Genomic DNA, 18,349 nt, shown 5'->3' on the forward strand with positions numbered 1-18,349 from the left:
TTACCTCATCTAATTGTATCTGCTTTCTATGATAAGCATATGTTGGAATATGTTATCTGAACCGAATCACAGAGCAGATACTGTAACCAGTAATTGGTATTTGGATGTTAAAAATTTCTGGTGGAAATTAGTGCTGAAAGTTCATTCAAATGTAGCAGAAGAGTTTGAAGAACTAGAACTGCTCCCATTCTCCTAGTTTTTGGCTAAATTACATGTCTCTTTTTTGGAAGCCAAGTTGAAGCTCTAAATGATGGGTTTCTCCTGGATCTGTGAACATAGTAATAATATCTGTCAGGGAGCAAATACAGATTTTTCTGCTTGACCCAAAAACGTCACAGTGTGTCAATGCAACATCAAACAACTTGACTCTACAAAGATACTACACAATATTCTTTTGCCTTCAGAACTGGTTATTCATAAATATTTCCTTTATAAAAAATAATTATAGATATTTAGCATATGCCAAATGAAACTGATCTATGATTATAACAAGCTGTTCAGGGAAATAAGCTATGGTATTAAGATGGTATATGTAGATATACACAAACACAAGCATATATAAACAGGCCAAAACAAGTTTTGGAAACCCTGTAGTCTTCTTTTTTTGAAATAAAATTAAATCTAGCATCCCAAATCAGTGAATGTCTAGCCTTATGTTTAAGCTTTCAAAAAATCTAGGATTTTGTAAAGCATAGGGAATATAGTTAATAATATGTAACAACTTTCTATGGTGACAGATGGTAGCTAGATTTATCGTGATGATCACTTTGTAATGTATATAAATGTTGAATCACTATGTTGTATACCTGAAACTAATATAATATTGTATGTCAACTACATACAGCTAAACAACAACAAAAATTCAGGGTTTTGTTTCTTTCCCATAGCTTCCTTTGTGGCTGTCATGATGCTTTCCAGACAGTGTAAGTTACTTCATGTCTAATTCAACTCTGAGAATACACCACAGTTACAGTTGCCAGAGATAATATAGGACACCTACTTAAATTTGAATTTCAGAATAACAACAAATAATTTTTAGTATATCATGAGATATTTAGAACAAATACTAAAAATTATTCAACACTTAAATTGTAGATAAAGATAAAAATAAACATTTTTTTACTATATATATGTATATATACACTAGATATCATATGGGTTATACTAAAAAGTTGTTATTCTGAAATTCAAATTTAACTTGGCATTCTGTATTTTTATTTACTAAATCTGACAACCTTAACCCAAATCTATCTGTCAATTGGATTCTTAAACTTAGAAAGGCGATAGCTATGGTTTAGTACTTTTAGCCCCAATGGAAAGAAAAGTATGATATTTGGCTGGTTAAAGTGAGGAAATAGGACTTGTGACTCCTTCATACAAGCAATATGCAACCCAGTGCAATGGATTTCTAATGTTATGGAGGAGTGTGAGCATCCCTTTAGAATTCATCATGATGGGATCTGACTAGGAATAATACGTTGACTATTATTAGCAGTTGGACATCAGGCGGGATGTGAACAGAATGATTGAAAAGAAATCTATACAATCTGATAATTTGAGAATCATCTGATAATGACATGAGTGCCTTGGGTACTTAAATGAAAATTATGATCATTGAACATACTTTTATCACCAGTTTGAGTGGTTGGGAAGACAATAACAATATGAAAAACAATATCAGAATTCAGAATAAAATGGCAAGTTGAAAAATAATGTATATAAATAAGACACAGTTGAAAGTAGAGGATGTGGGCTAATTCTGTTAGAAGAATACAACAATTTCTAAATATTCAGGTAAGAATGTGCAAGTAAATATATCTAGAGAAGATCTCAAAACTAGAAATATAGTAACTAGTAATGTACATTTATTTAAGGAGCAAAGGAGAGGTGTGTGGAAAAAAAAGAGTAAAACATGAATGAAGAGAAATCCTATCTTAATCAGCTTTGGTTGGAGTCAGGGTGAGCCTAAATGCTGAAGATTGTAAATTAAGGAAACTAATAGAAAATTTAATAGAGAGACAAGAAAATAAATGAGATAGAAAACTGACAAGGAACGAAGCACAAAGAGATGGTGATGATTTGGATAACAGAAGGAAAGGTTGCAATGAAATATGCTTACTAAAAAAGATTAAGAAAATAGAGATGAACACCAAATTGCTTTACTTTCTTTCTGTAAAATATCAGGAGAAAGCTCTCTGATACCCGAGGCCATTGCTACTTGATTTGTAGGGAAAAGGAACTGAAATTGGCATGCCTTAATGGCCTATACTTCCTCTGAACTACTCAACAGGAAGTAATAGTTAGTTACTTTTTTTTTTGTTTTTTGTTTTGTTTTGTTTTGTTTTGTTTTGTTTTTGGGGTTGCTATCTCTACTCAAACAGCTGTTCTGCCCTTACCTGTTATACCTTTATTTTATTGAAGATGTACCGAATATTATTTTAGGCACTGGGAATATACAAATGAGTAAGTTACACAATCTTTGACCTTACAGAGTTTATAGCCGTGTGTGTGTGTGTGTGTGTGTGTGTATTGGGAGGGATTAAAAGTAATTTGATATTTCTGAACTATAAATTTCACAGTGAGAAAATTTAAACAAAACATAGGAATGAAAAGAGTGCATATTTATCAGAACTTGATATAAAAGCATTAATGTACATGCAGAATCTATAAGCAGAGAGAACATTATTATGTTAGATGATAGCCCAGAACCTAAAAAGTTTGTTTCCCCCCATTATCTTAATTTACTTACTAGCACAGAGTACTTACAAAATCTGTATTCTATGCATATGTGTGTGTTGAGCATATGTATGTAGTATGCAGGGTTGACTTACAAATTCAATGTTACAGAATAGGCATGCATAAATGCAGTTGATCCTTGCATTCTTAGGGCTTTAAGACTTATTTTGTACCTTCTATGGATTCTCTATCAATCTCATTATTAATTTTCTGGATTTTTTTTTGGATTTTTGATATTAATTTTCTGTCTGGTAATGTTTGCCTCTCATCCTTCTCATTGGAAATGCCTTTCCTGCCTTTAGTTTGTTCTCATCAAATCTACCATGAGGGTCATGAATTGCTGTTTGGTTTGAGCCTTAATGAGAAGTCACTCCCATAAGACCCATGAAGAGAGACAAGGCCAGGCAAAGAGAGATTTCAGTTCCAAATTTCATGTTTTAGAGAACAAAAGCTGCACCATGAGGCTCATTAGGGGTTTCTAGTACCCGACCTCTAAGCTTGTCTCTTATAGAAATACTATGAGGTTTAGAGAAAGACATGCAATGAAAAGACAACTAGAATAAGGACAGAAGGATAATGAGTTTTTTCCTCATTTCTGGGGTCTTCTAAGGCCACACGTACAGGTAGAGTCTCTCCTCCTCAGATCTATCTACTGCTGCATCGGTCTCATGAAAGAAGAAAGAAATATAGGAATCTACAAGGAAAAAGGAGTCTAAGAAGAGGGCAGCTCTATCTCTTAATGATTTCCTCTTTGGACATGAGATAAGAGGACAGGTAGGAAAAAATATAGATGTTTGCTAAAAACCAAATAGAAGGGCTTGTGAGTACTTTACAATTCTTATGCCAAATTATCATGGCATTTATGCATCATCTTTTATAAATAATCTGCTATATGTCAGGAATTGTTCTAGTCACTCTCATGGAACTTATATTCTAGATTCAGGGTTGTCTTATGTTCATGTCTTCAGTAATTCCAGCCAGCTGAGGAATGCTGAAGGCCCTGTAGGCTCTGACCTACTACATTCAGCTCTGTTCCTACTCAACCTCACTAACACACAGAAAAGGTATTGGTTAAAGCTTTGCTGTGTCTTACTGATAACTTTTTGTCAGTGATTCAGCTCAGTTGTCTAGATTTTCAGTAGTAGATTTTCAATTATATTTATTTTGATGACCTCCTACTCATCATTAATACCTTTTCTGAAGTCTTTTCCAAACCCCTTCCTCCAACAAAATGGAATCTATAAGAACAAAGCCACTTGTTCATCCATGGGCTCAAGTTAACAAACAACATTAAAGTATTATGTTGCAAGATAGGCATGCTCCTACACAGAATGAGTGTTTGTTACTGTCAAAACAGTTATGGAGTACAAAAATCCTGAATGAATTACTCTGAGGTAGAAGAATTTTGTGAATGAATGAGTGCAAAGCATGTTAGGTTATCCCATAGCTACTGTGTTCCTAGTGAAATAGTGGTAAAATTAGGTCACCACAGTTCCTTCTAAATGGTGAGTAGTTGCATAAAGTATTGACTTGAGGTATTGTTCTGCATCATTAACTGTAGTATTTGACAATTTCCAGTCAAAGAAATGCTTGAGTCAGAATCCCAATGAAGTACGCAACAGAATAAGGCCTAATATGAAAGGTTCTAATATATTTATGAGATTATAAAATTAGCTTGAATGTTGACCAGAATGTGTCAAAGAAGAGAAATATTCTGCAAATATTTAAAAATACACATCAAATATATTGAAAATGGAATATAAAGTTTATAATTGACCTACAAAAACTTCAAGTGATTTATAATATGGATTAGTTAGTTGCATGTTGTAACAGAATTACTACTCACATAAATGTCTTAATGCTAAATATAGATCTGAATACTTACAATAAATATTAAACTTCTTAACTTTCTATTATAGAAAATTTGTTCTGCTTGTATATCAAAGTAATGACAAGTAGGTAAATCAATAATGCTTCATACATCTTGGCATCACCACTAACCTGAACCTGAAATAACTCTTAGGTCCAGATGAGATGGGTATTAGTAATGGTGTACTGAATGGAAAGAATTGGGCAGCCCAACTTCCTCATTTCCCCAGTCAGTGACCTTGAAAAAATTACTTAACCTCTATGAATCTACATTTCCTCACCTATAAAATAGGAACAATAGTACTGTTATGGAAAAATAAAATAAAATCACATGTGTAAAGTATTGAGCCCAGTACCAGTTCATAAAAGACATTAGGCAAATGTGGATTCTTTTCTTTGCTTGCTGTTCAAACTTAGATTGGAGCAGAAGGAAGGAAGGGAAAGTAGATGAACGTTACATGACTCACACCTTAATGCCTTCACACCTCCTGCCTGTCCTGCATATAATCCAAAGTAAACACCAAAGGATGAGAAAGAACAGAGCTGGGAAGTGGGAAATGCAGCAATCTTGGATGCAATTGCTTTATATAAATATAAATACAAATATATTATTTATATGTGTATATATTATTATTTATATATGTGTATACACACACACCCACACCCCCCCCCCCCCACACACACACACACACTCTTGAACCTCCAGGGAAAACTTAGAGTATGTCAGAAAGGATAGCCTGCATAGACTTCATCTAGGGTTACTAAGTACTCCATCAGAGCTCTGATTTTGCCTTTCTATCCAATGTCTATAGCTCTAAGGCTGAAAACCATTTGTCTTTAATCTTTTGACTTCTAAAATCAAAGCAGGTGAACTATAGTAGTGGATTCAGATTTTGAATTCTAAGTACATTTTTGTATAAGTTTATCATTTTCATCAAAAATTATTTAAATGATAGGGGTCCTGGGTGGCTCAATGGTCAAGCATCTGCCTTTGACTCAGGGCATGATCCTGGGGTCCTGGGATCGAGTCCCACATCAGGCTCCCCATGGGGAGTCTGCTTCTCCCTCTGCCTATGTCTTTGCCTCTCTCTGTGTCTCTTGTGAATAAGTTACAAGATGACTTAAAAAAATTTAAATGATAAACATGGATGACTGGAATACATTATTGTTTTTAAATGCATCACTTCCCTCATTGAAGTGGGCACAAGGGGCCATTTGAAGAATATTTTGTCACTTTGACAATTAAGATTGTAGATTTTGCCATCAGAAAGGGCAAAACTAGGTACACAGTTGTCCCTGCTTTATATAAATCAATTCACTAACTGGGGACCATGTTCTGCTACTAAGAAATTAAAGGTGATTTTTTTTCCTCTTTAAGTGAATAGTATTTCTTGTAACTCTAGCAAGTGCTTGAGTAGTCACTTTACACAATTCTTTAGATTTAAAAAATAAATCCTGGTAATGCTTTGAAAAATTAAAGCAAGCATCACGGATTTTGTGGCAGTAGTGAGAGACAGGGCAGAAGCAAGCAAAAATGATACAATTTACTAAGTCTCAATTTTGATCAGAAAAAGAAGTAAGGCAGTAAGATGTGTCACTTTATATAACCCAATTCAATCATGTCAAACATATCTTGAGGTCCCTGTCAATTTTATAACAAAACCTGCCCTCTCAGTCAATATTTTCATACTTCTTCAACTTATCAAACATCTTCTGACTTTTATCACTTTATAACATTTTGAAAATTCCCTTTTCTTTTGAACAAGATGTCACTGACAATTTGGTGGCAAAACTCACCCTCTGAAATGTATGTCCCAGTCTGAACTGCCTTTAACTCTGTTCTTCTGCTCTGATTACCTGATGCTCTTTGCAAATACTGATTATAAATGTCATGAGCTTTAGTGACTCACCTTCAGTTTCTAATGCTTAAGGAATGGATCATTAACTTATTTTAAAAATTTCCCCAAAATGGTTGGCTCTACCCACTTGTCCTTCATTTAATTACCAGCCTGCAAAATAGAAGAAACGGAAGCTGTACTAAATTGACATCTTGGACCAGAAAAAATAATAAGGTTGCCAGCAGAGCATATTTAAAAGAATGATTAATCTCTCTAAATTTGATAGTCAAAACATTTTGACACTAACTGGCAGTTTTAATGATCACTATAATTTAGCTGATAGGTTCATTAATAAAACTCCAGGACAACTTTGTAACATTTAACACTGAGATCACTACAGTTAAGGTTACAGAGGAAAGGGAGCAGTACCTTAGGACCTGTATAACATGCTCTCAGTAATCTGGGCAAGAGACTGTGCACAATCATTTCTGGCAAACAAGGAGCTATGAAAGTTATCTTGTCTGCCAGTAGCCCTTGGTCTTGTCCCATAAGTAAAGGGTCTCAGAACTCTCCCACATGACTCACCTATCTAGAGGGCACTCTATAAATGTTAGCTACTGGCAGGGGAATTAAAAAACACAAGCATTGTCAATCAAGGAAGTATAACAATTTTTTAAACCCCACTAGAAATATGAGGACTTCCTAAGGTTGGTTTTGGTGCAGTAATTTGGAATGGTATGGCCAGTGATTTGGAGATTAAAGTTCAAAACGCTTCTGCGAAATGCAAATTTCCTCCATGAAGCCTTGAGATTTAAGAGTCATAATTGAGTTCATCTCTCTCAATAAAAAGTGAAGTCATAACATTAATATCATTTAATTAAGTCAACTAGTAGCTCAGCAACTCTTTGGTGATGTTAGACAACCCTAAGTGTATCATGGGCCATTAGAAATTTAGTCATTATTTTAATAGCTTCAAGGCATAGTTCAGGTATTAGTCAAGGCCTGATAGAGGCTGCAACATTGAATACTCTTAACATATAGCTGGGGAGTAATTTGAGAAGTATCCATTTTGTCTGGATATGGGAGAACTGGCAAATGATGTCAAGGTGGAGAGTAAATATAATAACAAATATTCACTGAGTGATCAGTGTGTGCTACAATATCTTGGATAAAGCCTGAAAGACAAAGAGGCAAACCAAATCACCAGCAGTCCATATCTATTCTTCTGTCCTTCTATGTCTACAGAGTTTTGGCTGGAAACATGAGACCAAAACAAAGATCTCATTTCCTCGCCTTCCAGTAGCCATAGAATTAGGTTAAAGGAGGCAAGCGGAAGGATTACATAATATCTGGGAGTCTTCTTTAGGAAATAATATTCACATAACCTTTGTTCAATGCTTCTTCACTCCTTCTATACTGTTTTTTGGAATATACATATGCTGTTTTGGAGAGCGAAGCTGAAGCTACATGTTACAGAGCAACAAGACTAAAGGAAACATGTTCTCTGATGCTGTGAAGGGCTGTTCAGCTTAGACTTTCTCTAACGGAAAGGAATCAACTTTAAAATTATTTATATGGGGGCACCAGGGTAGTTCAGTCAGTGAAGCACCTGCCTTGGGGGCTCAGGTCATGATCTCGGGGTCCTGACATTGAGTCCCACATTGAGCTACCCACTCAGTGGGGAGTCTGCTTCTCCCTCTGCCCCTCCTCCCTCTCGTGCTCACTCTCAAATACATCAGTAAAAAATTATTTATACCACAGCTATTATGATTTCTTCTCATTGGTGAGCAAATCTAATCCTAAGTCTATCAAAATAGAGGCTAATTCTAAATCTGTGATTAATAACCCCTTATTCTATTTGAAACATCATCAGTAAATAAGTTCTATTTAAAATTTTTACTTTTGATTTCTTTTTTTAAAGATTATTTATTTATTCATTCATTCATTCATTCATAGAGACAAGGGGGGGAGGTGGGCAGAGACACAGGCAGAGGGAGAAGCAGCCTCCATGCAGAGAGCCTGACGTGGGACTTGATCCAGGGTCTCCAGGATCACGCACTAGGCTGCAGGCGGCGCTAAACCACTGTGCCACTGGGGCTGCCCAACTTTTGATTTCTGTAAAAAAGTATTTTACTCAATGCTTTCTCTCCTCTTTCTTGTTTTCTTGTTCTTCTCTCTCCATCCAAAGAATAGAAAGGAAATTTCCATTCTTCCAAAGTAATTTGTACTGTAAAACACCTCAATACACATACACACACTACAGAGGCATTCTCTTATTTAACCATGTTGAATAAATACTTATTCAACATCTACTATTTTTTCAGGTTTTCTACTATATAGTGATATCATCAAGATAAATGACATTATAAATGGTTTGTAACTCATAATGCATTCTGACAGATACTTAGTGTAAATATATCATCGGGACAATGGTATAACAAAGAGGTGACTAACTCTGCTTAGAAGTCTTGGGTTTCACATACTATTTGAATTAAGTCTTAAATGTTGGGTAAAAGGAGGCAAGACATTTTAAGCAAAATGGCCCATGGGATGAAGTAGCATTATGAAAAGCTACTGCATATTTCGAAAATGAACTTTAGTATATGGAGAAGTAGAAGAAGGTGATCTGAGCTGTGTGTTATAGTAAGGTCCTTAGACATTGTTAGGGACTTTTAGATATGAAGTGGCATGATCATTTTGGTGCTCTAGAAATATTACAGAATAAGCATTTAAGGGGATGAAATGAGAAGAAGGAGATAATTTGTGTAATATTGGACTGTTTATTAAATGAAAGTGGGTTTGAGATGAGGACATGGATTCCGAGATTTGGCCAGAGGCTTAGTGGTTCTTACAGGGTAGGGCAGGGAGTAGAGATCTGAGAAAGAGAAAGAATTTTTTAAATCCTTAGCATACAGATAAAAATTGAAGTCAGGAGGTGTGTTGACTCCTTCGTGGAGAGAGTATAGAAAGGCAGGATACAAAAGCTGAGGACACAACTTTAGAAAATAGATAGAGGAAAAAATAGCACGTGAAGGGGTTTTTGGGATAGAGGAGAAATCAAGGGAGAGTAATCAGGAAAGCCAAGAAAGATAGAGGAGGTGGGACAGGCTAAAGTAATATTTTTTTGATGATTTGATTAATGTCTATCTTCTCCACCAGACTGAAAGCATCAGAATGCTTTGTTCATTATCCTCTTTTAAACTTATAACTAGAGTTCAGTGACTAATGTATTGTAGCTTCTTATTAAGTATATGTTGAATGGATACATACTGAATACAGAGATTAATTGAAGCCTAGAAGGGACTCAAAGTTAAATTTTTGGGAGAGATTATATCAAGCACAACCCAATATTAAACTCAATATAAACAAACAAACAAACAAACAAACAAAAGACCATAGTTTAACACCCCCATCCTACTTCTGGTTTATGAAAAGAGTGAAACAAGTACATTGGAGGCTCCATCTAGAGAGATTGGGGGCTTTATGCCATTTATCAGAACTTTTATTTGTTAAATTAAGCATATTAACTCTTAGTATGGAAATGATGATCACCTGTATCATCTATAGGGAAAGATTACTAATGGATTCACACTTATCTGGCCATTTAGCTAAGTGAGACTACCTTGATGAAGAGACTGGATAGGTGCACCATGCTTAATTTACAAAACTGCTGAAACAACAGAAAATTGAAAACATAAAAAATCAAATAAAAAGACAAAACCAAAATATTGCATCTGAGTGGAGAATTGCATTTTAGGAAAGTAGAATTATTCTCTGAGCTCGAGACATATAGCTTCCAGCAAACATTAGTACCAAGAACAGAGAGAAAACTCAAATGAAGGAAATGTTAACAAGAATTCATATAGAGACAGCATAGAAAAAAAATCGAATTGAGATTATAAATATCAGATTTAATGTTACTGAGATCCTTTCTGGAAAACTCATTCTAAGCTAAAATATAAATATAATAGTTAAGCAATTTTTGGGTTATAAAGCCTTAAAAATTAAATTGCTAGGTATGGAATGTAGAATATTTTAATTTAGTTTTTAGTTTTTTCTGCATGATTGGTACTCAGATCCAGAGGGTTATGGAATAAACAAAGCAATGTGCTATTATTAAATAAAATTAAAGAGATTTTTTGCTTTGTGTCCTTTTATCTCTATTCTGATTAGCTAGGCACATGGAGACAATAAAACTATGTTCAACTTGACCTTTGACCTTTATAGTTTTCATAAAAATAATGAGATTTCAAAATAAAACTTTTATAGAAAATGAATTATGTTTAATGTTCAACAGGGTTAGGTTATACCACTTTCAAGTCCTACCCAATTATCAATGCTGAGGTTCTCCTTTTTCACAATTACTGTCTCTTTGTGTTGAAGACCCTCATCTGCCAATTCAGGAGGCCCATGAATGTCATTCCAGATGAGGCCTAGCAAATTCTTGGGTTATTTGTATGACTATTTAAGTTAGAAGTTCCATGGCCAAAGGTCAGGCATCTATACCCACTCCACCACCAGAGACATCCTGCTCTGCCCAGGTCATGAGTAGTCTCTATATATGGACTTGTCTTCCATAATACTCTCTGCTGCTGGCCACTAAAGGTGATGGGCAGTCTCCCCATGAGGACACTACTTCTCTCCATAAGGTTATTCGTATGCTCCGTGTCTACGCCTCTCCCTCTCCCTGATTTGCTATAAGGGCATGTTCCACATGATTCCTCTTTCTCATTTCCTACTACCTTCCTCCCTTGCCCAGATAAACTTGTATTGTCGCAGTGTGTGTATGCACATGAGGTGGTCTGTTTATTTACTACTCTTTATTCTGTTTGTAAGCTCTATACCATGCTTTCTTCAGGCATCCCTTCTACATTGACTCCTTCTTGCTATTTTTCATTCTTACTGTAAAAAATCATATTTTTCTTTGAGGAAATATGGGTACCACTGACTCACTGGTCAAAAGATCTCATATGCAAAAGTGAGAAAAACCAAACATGAAGATTAGTATTTCAATATGACACACAGAAAATGTAACATCAATGTTGTTGATATTTCATAGAAGACAAGTCTTAATCTGGATTTGGGGTCTAAATCAGCATATAAACCTAACATAAGAAGTAAGCATTGTGTACAGTAAGTCTCTCTCTCTCTCTCTCTCTCTCCCTCACTCTCTCCATATATACCCATCTCTTTCTATCTGCTTAAAGTATCCGGCTCTTTTTTTTTTTTCCACAATTTCAAACTCTTGAAAGGGAAATCTGGTCCAACTTCTGTTTTTAAGCCAGACCATTGAAGTCAAATTTGCCAACCTGTTGTGAACAAGTTATCTTGGATCAGATTCTCACCCTGATTTAGTTAAGTTGTGGAGTAACATGGTATTAAAAGTGACCACAACAGGAGGGGATGTTTATCTGTCTCCTCATATACTACCTCACCTTGAGACTTTATCTTCCTTAACTCTATGCCTCTATTGTCTTTCTCAGTGGAAACAGTCAGCTGTGGCTCAACATTGCTTATATTCTTCTAGTATATTTTACAAGATGAAATAGAGTTTTATTTATATACACACACATAAAGTATTTTGTCTTTAAGCCTAGTGAAAATAATTTAATAAATTCTCACCAAATGTATTTTCTCAGCAATCCTCAGAGATGCTTATATGCTGATAGGTATTGTCATACTTTCAAAGGGGGATACCACATGTATTTCCCAAACTTATTTAAATACACTAACAATGAGACTGAAGAAAGAGAAATTAAGGAGTCAATCCCATTTACAATTGCACCCAAAAGCATAAGATACCTAGGAATAAACCTAACCAAAGATGTAAAGGATCTATACCCGCAAAACTATAGAACACTTCTGAAAGAAATTGAGGAAGACACAAAGAGATGGAAAAATATTCCATGCTCATGGATTGGAAGAATTAATATTGTGAGAATGTCAATGCTACCCAGGGCAATTTACACGTTTAATGCAATCCCTATCAAAATACCATGGACTTTCTTCAGAGAGTTAGAACAAATTATTTTAAGATTTGTGTGGAATCAGAAAAGACCCCGAATAGCCAGGGGAATTTTAAAAAAGAAAACCATAGCTGGGGGCATCACAATGCCAGATTTCAGGTTGTACTACAAAGCTGTGGTCATCAAGACAGTGTGGTACTGGCACAAAAACAGACACATAGATCAGTGGAACAGAATAGAGAATCCAGAAGTGGACCCTGAACTTTATGGGCAACTAATATTCGATAAAGGAGGAAAGACTATCCATTGGAAGAAAGACAGTCTCTTCAATAAATGGTGCTGGGAAAATTGGACATCCACATGCAGAAGAATGAAACTAGACCACTCTGTTTCACCATACACAAAGATAAACTCAAAATGGATGAAAGATCTAAATGTGAGACAAGATTCCATCAAAATCCTAGAGAAGAACACAGGCAACACCCTTTTTGAACTCGGCCACAGTAACTTCTTGCAAGATACATCCACGAAGGCAAAAGAAACAAAAGCAAAAATGAACTATTGGGACTTCATCAAGATAAGAAGCTTTTGCACAGCAAAGGACACAGTCAACAAAACTCAAAGACAACCTACAGAATGGGAGAAGATATTTGCAAATGACATATCAGATAAAGGGCTAGTTTCCAAGATCTATAAAGAACTTCTTAAACTCAACACCAAAGAAACAAACAATCCAATCATGAAATGGGCAAAAGACATGAACAGAAATCTCACAGAGGAAGACATAGACATGGCCAACAAGCACATGAGAAAATGCTCTGCATCACTTGCCATCAGGGAAATACAAATCAAAACCACAATGAGATACCACCTCGCACCGGTGAGAATGGGGCAAATTAACAAGGCAGGAAACAACAAATGTTGGAGGGGATGTGGAGAAAAGGGAACCCTCCTACACTGTTGGTGGGAATGTGAACTGGTGCAGCCACTCTGGAAAACTGGGTGGAGGTTCCTCAAAGAGTTAAAAATAGACCTGCCCTACGACCCAGCAATTGCACTATTGGGGATTTACCCCAAAGATACAGATGCAATGAAACGCCGGGACACCTGCACCCCGATGTTTATAGCAGCAATGGCCACGATAGCCAAACTGTGGAAGGAGCCTCGGTGTCCAACGAAAGATGAATGGATAAAGATGTGGTTTATGTATACAAGGGAATATTACTCAGCTATTAGAAATGACAAATACCCACCATTTGCTTCAACGTGGATGGAACTGGAGGGTATTATGCTGAGTGAAGTAAGTCAGTCGGAGAAGGACAAACATTATATGTTCTCATTCATTTGGGGAATATAAATAATAGTGAAAGGGAATATAAGGGAAGGGAGAAGAAATGAGTGGGAAATATCAGAAAGGGAGACAGAACGTAAAGACTGCTAACTCTGGGAAACGAACTAGGGATGGTAGAAGGGGAGGAGGGCGGGGGGTGGGAGTGAATGGGTGACGGGCACTGGGGGTTATTCTGTATGTTAGTAAATTGAACACCAATAAAAAATTAAAAAAAAAATAAACCTTTTTTTTTTATGGATTGGTTAAGTCTCTATGGAATATCTTTTGGCAAAACATTGGCCGACAGCATAAAATACACATTCATTATTTGCTATATTTAGGTCTTCCACAGTCTGTATTCTCAAACTTATGTCCCATATATGAATTTTCTGGTTAACTATATAAAAGGACATTTCAGCCCCATAGTTTATACCTTTTTATTATATTTAGCTCTGCCATACATTTCTGGGTCTAATGGGCCAGAAAACAAACTCACTGTAACCTTTCTGGCTCTCATTGCTCTTCTTGTGCTTCTCTTTCTAGATCTCCCTCTTTGTCTTATTCTCCCTCTTTTTTCCCTCTTCTCCTTACCATCACCTTGTCCCTTTGCTTCTCTTCTCTACCTTTCTCACAAAATTGGTCACTTTTTTCATTTAACCGATTAACAAAAATCATAATGGTAAAGCCATAACCTATAAGTTTGGTATAGATTAAAAAATATAAAAGGAAGGAAAAATAATTCATCAAAATTTTCTAGCAAACTTAAAAAAATAATAGTTCCAGTTAAAATATTTCTAACAAGAAAAAACAAAATACTTTAACTGCTATAAGAATAATGAAAAATATTTAATAGACTTAGAAAAGTTTGAGGACTTTTTCATGAGGTTATCAATATTTTCATAATTAGGATTAACATGCTTGTATTCAGGGTATCTTTTAAGTCAAACTATGTTCTGGGCCAAAGAGCAATCATAAATGTAGGGTGGAAATATCGGGAGTAAGAAGAAATCTTCTATTTACTCACTCTCATTCCTTTTAATTCACTGGCATGTGGTTATAACCTGTTCATATGGTAGGGATATTTTCCTTCTACTTTACCATCCTGAGTCTAAGTGTCCTTCCTCTTTCTTTCTATCAACCTATTTTCTACTCATTCCTCAAGAATCCTTTCTCATGAAACATTCTGTGACAACCTTAGTTTACCTTAAAATCCTTAAAGAGTAATTATGTCAATGGGAACTTTCTGTCAATTACATATACTTAACAGCTTGTCCTGACAGCAGAGTCTGGTTGTGTATGTGTATTTGTGTGTGCGTGAATTGTGTACAACTATTGTTACAGGCTGTTAGATGGACAATATAATAACATTTGACTATACCAATGAAAAATTAAAAGTAGCAAGAGAATAGAACAATTGACGTACATAATTTTTGATGTGACTTTTTGAACTAAAAAATCATTGGCTAGTTGAAATAATGGTCAAAGTTAGTTCTGCTAAGGCACGGAGACTACTTCAATTGACAGGCAATTCTTGCACAATTTTTAATAAACTAATTAGAAGAAACAAATGTCACAAAATGTTCATTACGTATTAAAGATATATCAAATTCTTAATTTGTTTTTTTTAAATTCAAATGCTTTATTTTCCTATATGGCGTTTCCAGCAAAAGGCCAGATAGATCAAATTCTTAATTTGAATTCCAAGAAGCACAGGTAGCATGACAACTGCGAGTTTAATTAGCTTAGGTTGATAAATTGCATCTTAAAAATAAAGATTATATACCACCCAAATGAATCCTTTCACATAAGTTTAAAATTTATTAGTAAGTGAGGCATTCATAGACTAATTATAAAAGTTGTTAGGTTATGAATATAAAAGGAAGGAAAATAGTAAATTCATATATCTTGTCAAAGACATTTTAATTCCTCTTGTGCCCCAGTCTCTGGAGCAAATGAAAAGACCATAAAATTTCAGGAGAGAGGGTATTTATTAGTGTTACCAACTTTTATATTTCATCTAACTGAAATTGCCAGCTTGTCTTTCAAAGTACTTTCCCCTCAAGTTAGGTAGAAGTTTAGTTCCTCCAGAAAATATTTTCTATGGTTCCCTTAGCTCTCTCCTTTATTAAGTTCTATGTTGATTGGGTACTGATAATGAAATTTTAGAGAAAGTCAAAAGAAAAAAAAAGTGTATTTTTTCTATTTATTAAGTGATGATGTTTATTTCTAATAATTATGGATTTTTATGATTAAAAACAAAATTTTTTAGTAATTTTAATTTTCTTAAGAAAAAGAGACTTAGAAAAGTATTATTTTTGTCTTTCAAGTTAGTTTGATATTCCAACAAAAAGCCATGTTCATGGTACTCATTCCATTTTAAGTGTATACTTTCTTTTTAATGGAAATGGTCAAATTTTACTCTACCTCTCCATCCCCACTAATGTCCTATCCTGTCTGACATATTTCCATTCTTTACAGCTTTTCTTTAATAGTCCAAAGTCATCATTAATGATGATTCCCTTTGATAGTGTAAGGCTCTGTAGGTAGTGCCCCAATTTTCTGTGGGTAGGAAACAGGCTGGAAAATCAAGCTATGATTTTTTTTTTGAGTAATATCTTATGGAAAAGGAAGGATGACTCAAAGAGGGGAACCAAAAGCCTCAGAGAATCATTTCTTGGGAGCCAGACTATGCACTAATCAACTAACTAACAATACATATCCCCAAAATACATTCAAAATTGCAATGAACCAGTGACTACTTTGTGCTTACCTTTTTTTTTTTTTTGGTATGGGAAGATTTACTGTGATTATTCTGACTCTGTTTCTATATTTTGTGTTTAGTATGTATGTGTAGGAGCAGGTTCACAGACCTACCCATACCTAAATATTTAAATGACCCAAAATGGGAAAACACAAGATGCCTCAAATGCACTGAACCTAACTGAGATAACGAGGACCTGGATCTCAGACCTGAACCTCCAACTGAGCATGATGAGGTAAATCATTTACTTTCTGGGCCTTAGTTTCTTCATCAGTAAAATGAGAGGAATTAAACCAGATTATTTCTAAGGTCCTTGCTCTTTTTATGATTATATCACCTGCATTTTTCTATTACTTATATCACTTTACTATTTTGGCTGAATCAAGGGTGACTACATGATTTTACTGGACACTATAGGCTGTACTGGGTCTTTTCAGGTAAGAGATTCCCAGATCACAATAAGTATTCCTCTCTATATTCTCTAAAAATCTCCATAGTACCTATTTTAGAGCCATGTATCCATTAGACACTTAATAAATAAAAAATGATAATAGGACCATGTTAATCTGTAGCGTCCTAGGCTTATTGCACTGTGGCTGCTGACATTTCTTTTGCTTATTAAAACCATTAATGTGAGTATGTGCTTTTCGCTAGTATAACATGACAGGTGAGAGAACTTACACAGCAGTGACCTATTTCAGGACTTCACAAGTCACTGAAAATTGATTTCTAACTTCGTGATAGAATGAAGAATAATTTACTCAGTGTGAACTGTCCTTGGAAGATATTTTTCATGAGGTCATTGCCACAAAGGAGTTTCTCTTTCGTGGGTTATTTGGGATGTGTTTTGACAAGATGAACTTTGTTTCAAAGGGATACTTTAATAAGTAGCAAAGAGACCACTGATCAGCCAAGTGAAATACTTAAAAAAGAGACCTGAAAGCTAGGTTTCATAACTGAGGAAGGCTTGATGAACTATCTATTTGGGGGTGAGCGTGTGCTATGATGCATATCTCAGAACTGTGGTTTTCATCATTCACAGTCCCACTAAATGAAGGCAGAAAGTTTCTAAAGTCAATTTAAATAGAACTGTATTTTTTAAAAAGACTTATTTATTGATTTTGGAGAGAAAGAGAGAGAGAAGAGTGAGCAGGGGGAGGGACAGAGGGAGAGAATCCTCAAAGAAACTCCCCACTGAGCATGGAGCCCAAGACAGGGCATAGTCTCAGGACCCATGAAATAACTACCTGAGCCGAAACCAAGAGTTGGTTGTTTAACCGCCTGAGCCACGCAGGCACCCCAGAACCTTCCTTCTTAACAACCACTTTATTTTCAACCTGCAGCTTCTATGTGGACAAAAGTAAATAATAAAAAGATAAAAAGTCTCAAATTCTTTATTGAAATCCTTCTTAATGTCAAGTGTTTTCTAATGGACACTAATGCCTGCCTCTTGGTCCTTTAACCTGTACATGGAGGTTTGAGCGTTGAGTTTACTAATCAAAGGAAAACCAACCCTTGAGACTACTTTCAAAATTATGTCTAGAAGAAAGAAAAAAGAACCACGGGAATATTCACAACTGAAACAGTTTTTCCTCAGTAGGTATCACAGAAATGGTGGTTATATAGCATAAGAAAGATTAGTCTGTTGTCTGGTTAATATAATCAATATAATCAGTTAAAGGGAACAAATCTGACATTCTATCAGATGCATTTCCTATTTTTGTTGCTTGAGTGAATGATGTAGACCTAGTCTCTAAAACTAAAGGACAGGTTTTCAGTACAGAAGGAAGAGTCCAAACAATCAAAGCTATTATAATAAGCTTTGTCTCTCTCTTCTTCCATGTACACA

General features: G+C 35.3%; 1 long non-coding RNA gene across 1 annotated transcript in view; it reads left to right on the forward strand.

The window, feature by feature from the left end:
* The window catches only part of LOC112653617 (uncharacterized), a 93,548-nt gene that overhangs the window by 11,529 nt on the left and 63,670 nt on the right, over positions 1-18,349 (forward strand). The window contains exons 4-6 of the long non-coding RNA XR_007409733.1: positions 888-923; positions 3,347-3,510; positions 16,581-16,735. This is a non-coding gene — a long non-coding RNA (uncharacterized LOC112653617). The remainder of the gene's footprint in view (positions 1-887; positions 924-3,346; positions 3,511-16,580; positions 16,736-18,349) is intronic.

This window comes from Canis lupus, chromosome 3 (genome assembly GCF_003254725.2).
Source record: "Canis lupus dingo isolate Sandy chromosome 3, ASM325472v2, whole genome shotgun sequence".
Taxonomy (NCBI): domain Eukaryota; kingdom Metazoa; phylum Chordata; class Mammalia; order Carnivora; family Canidae; genus Canis; species Canis lupus.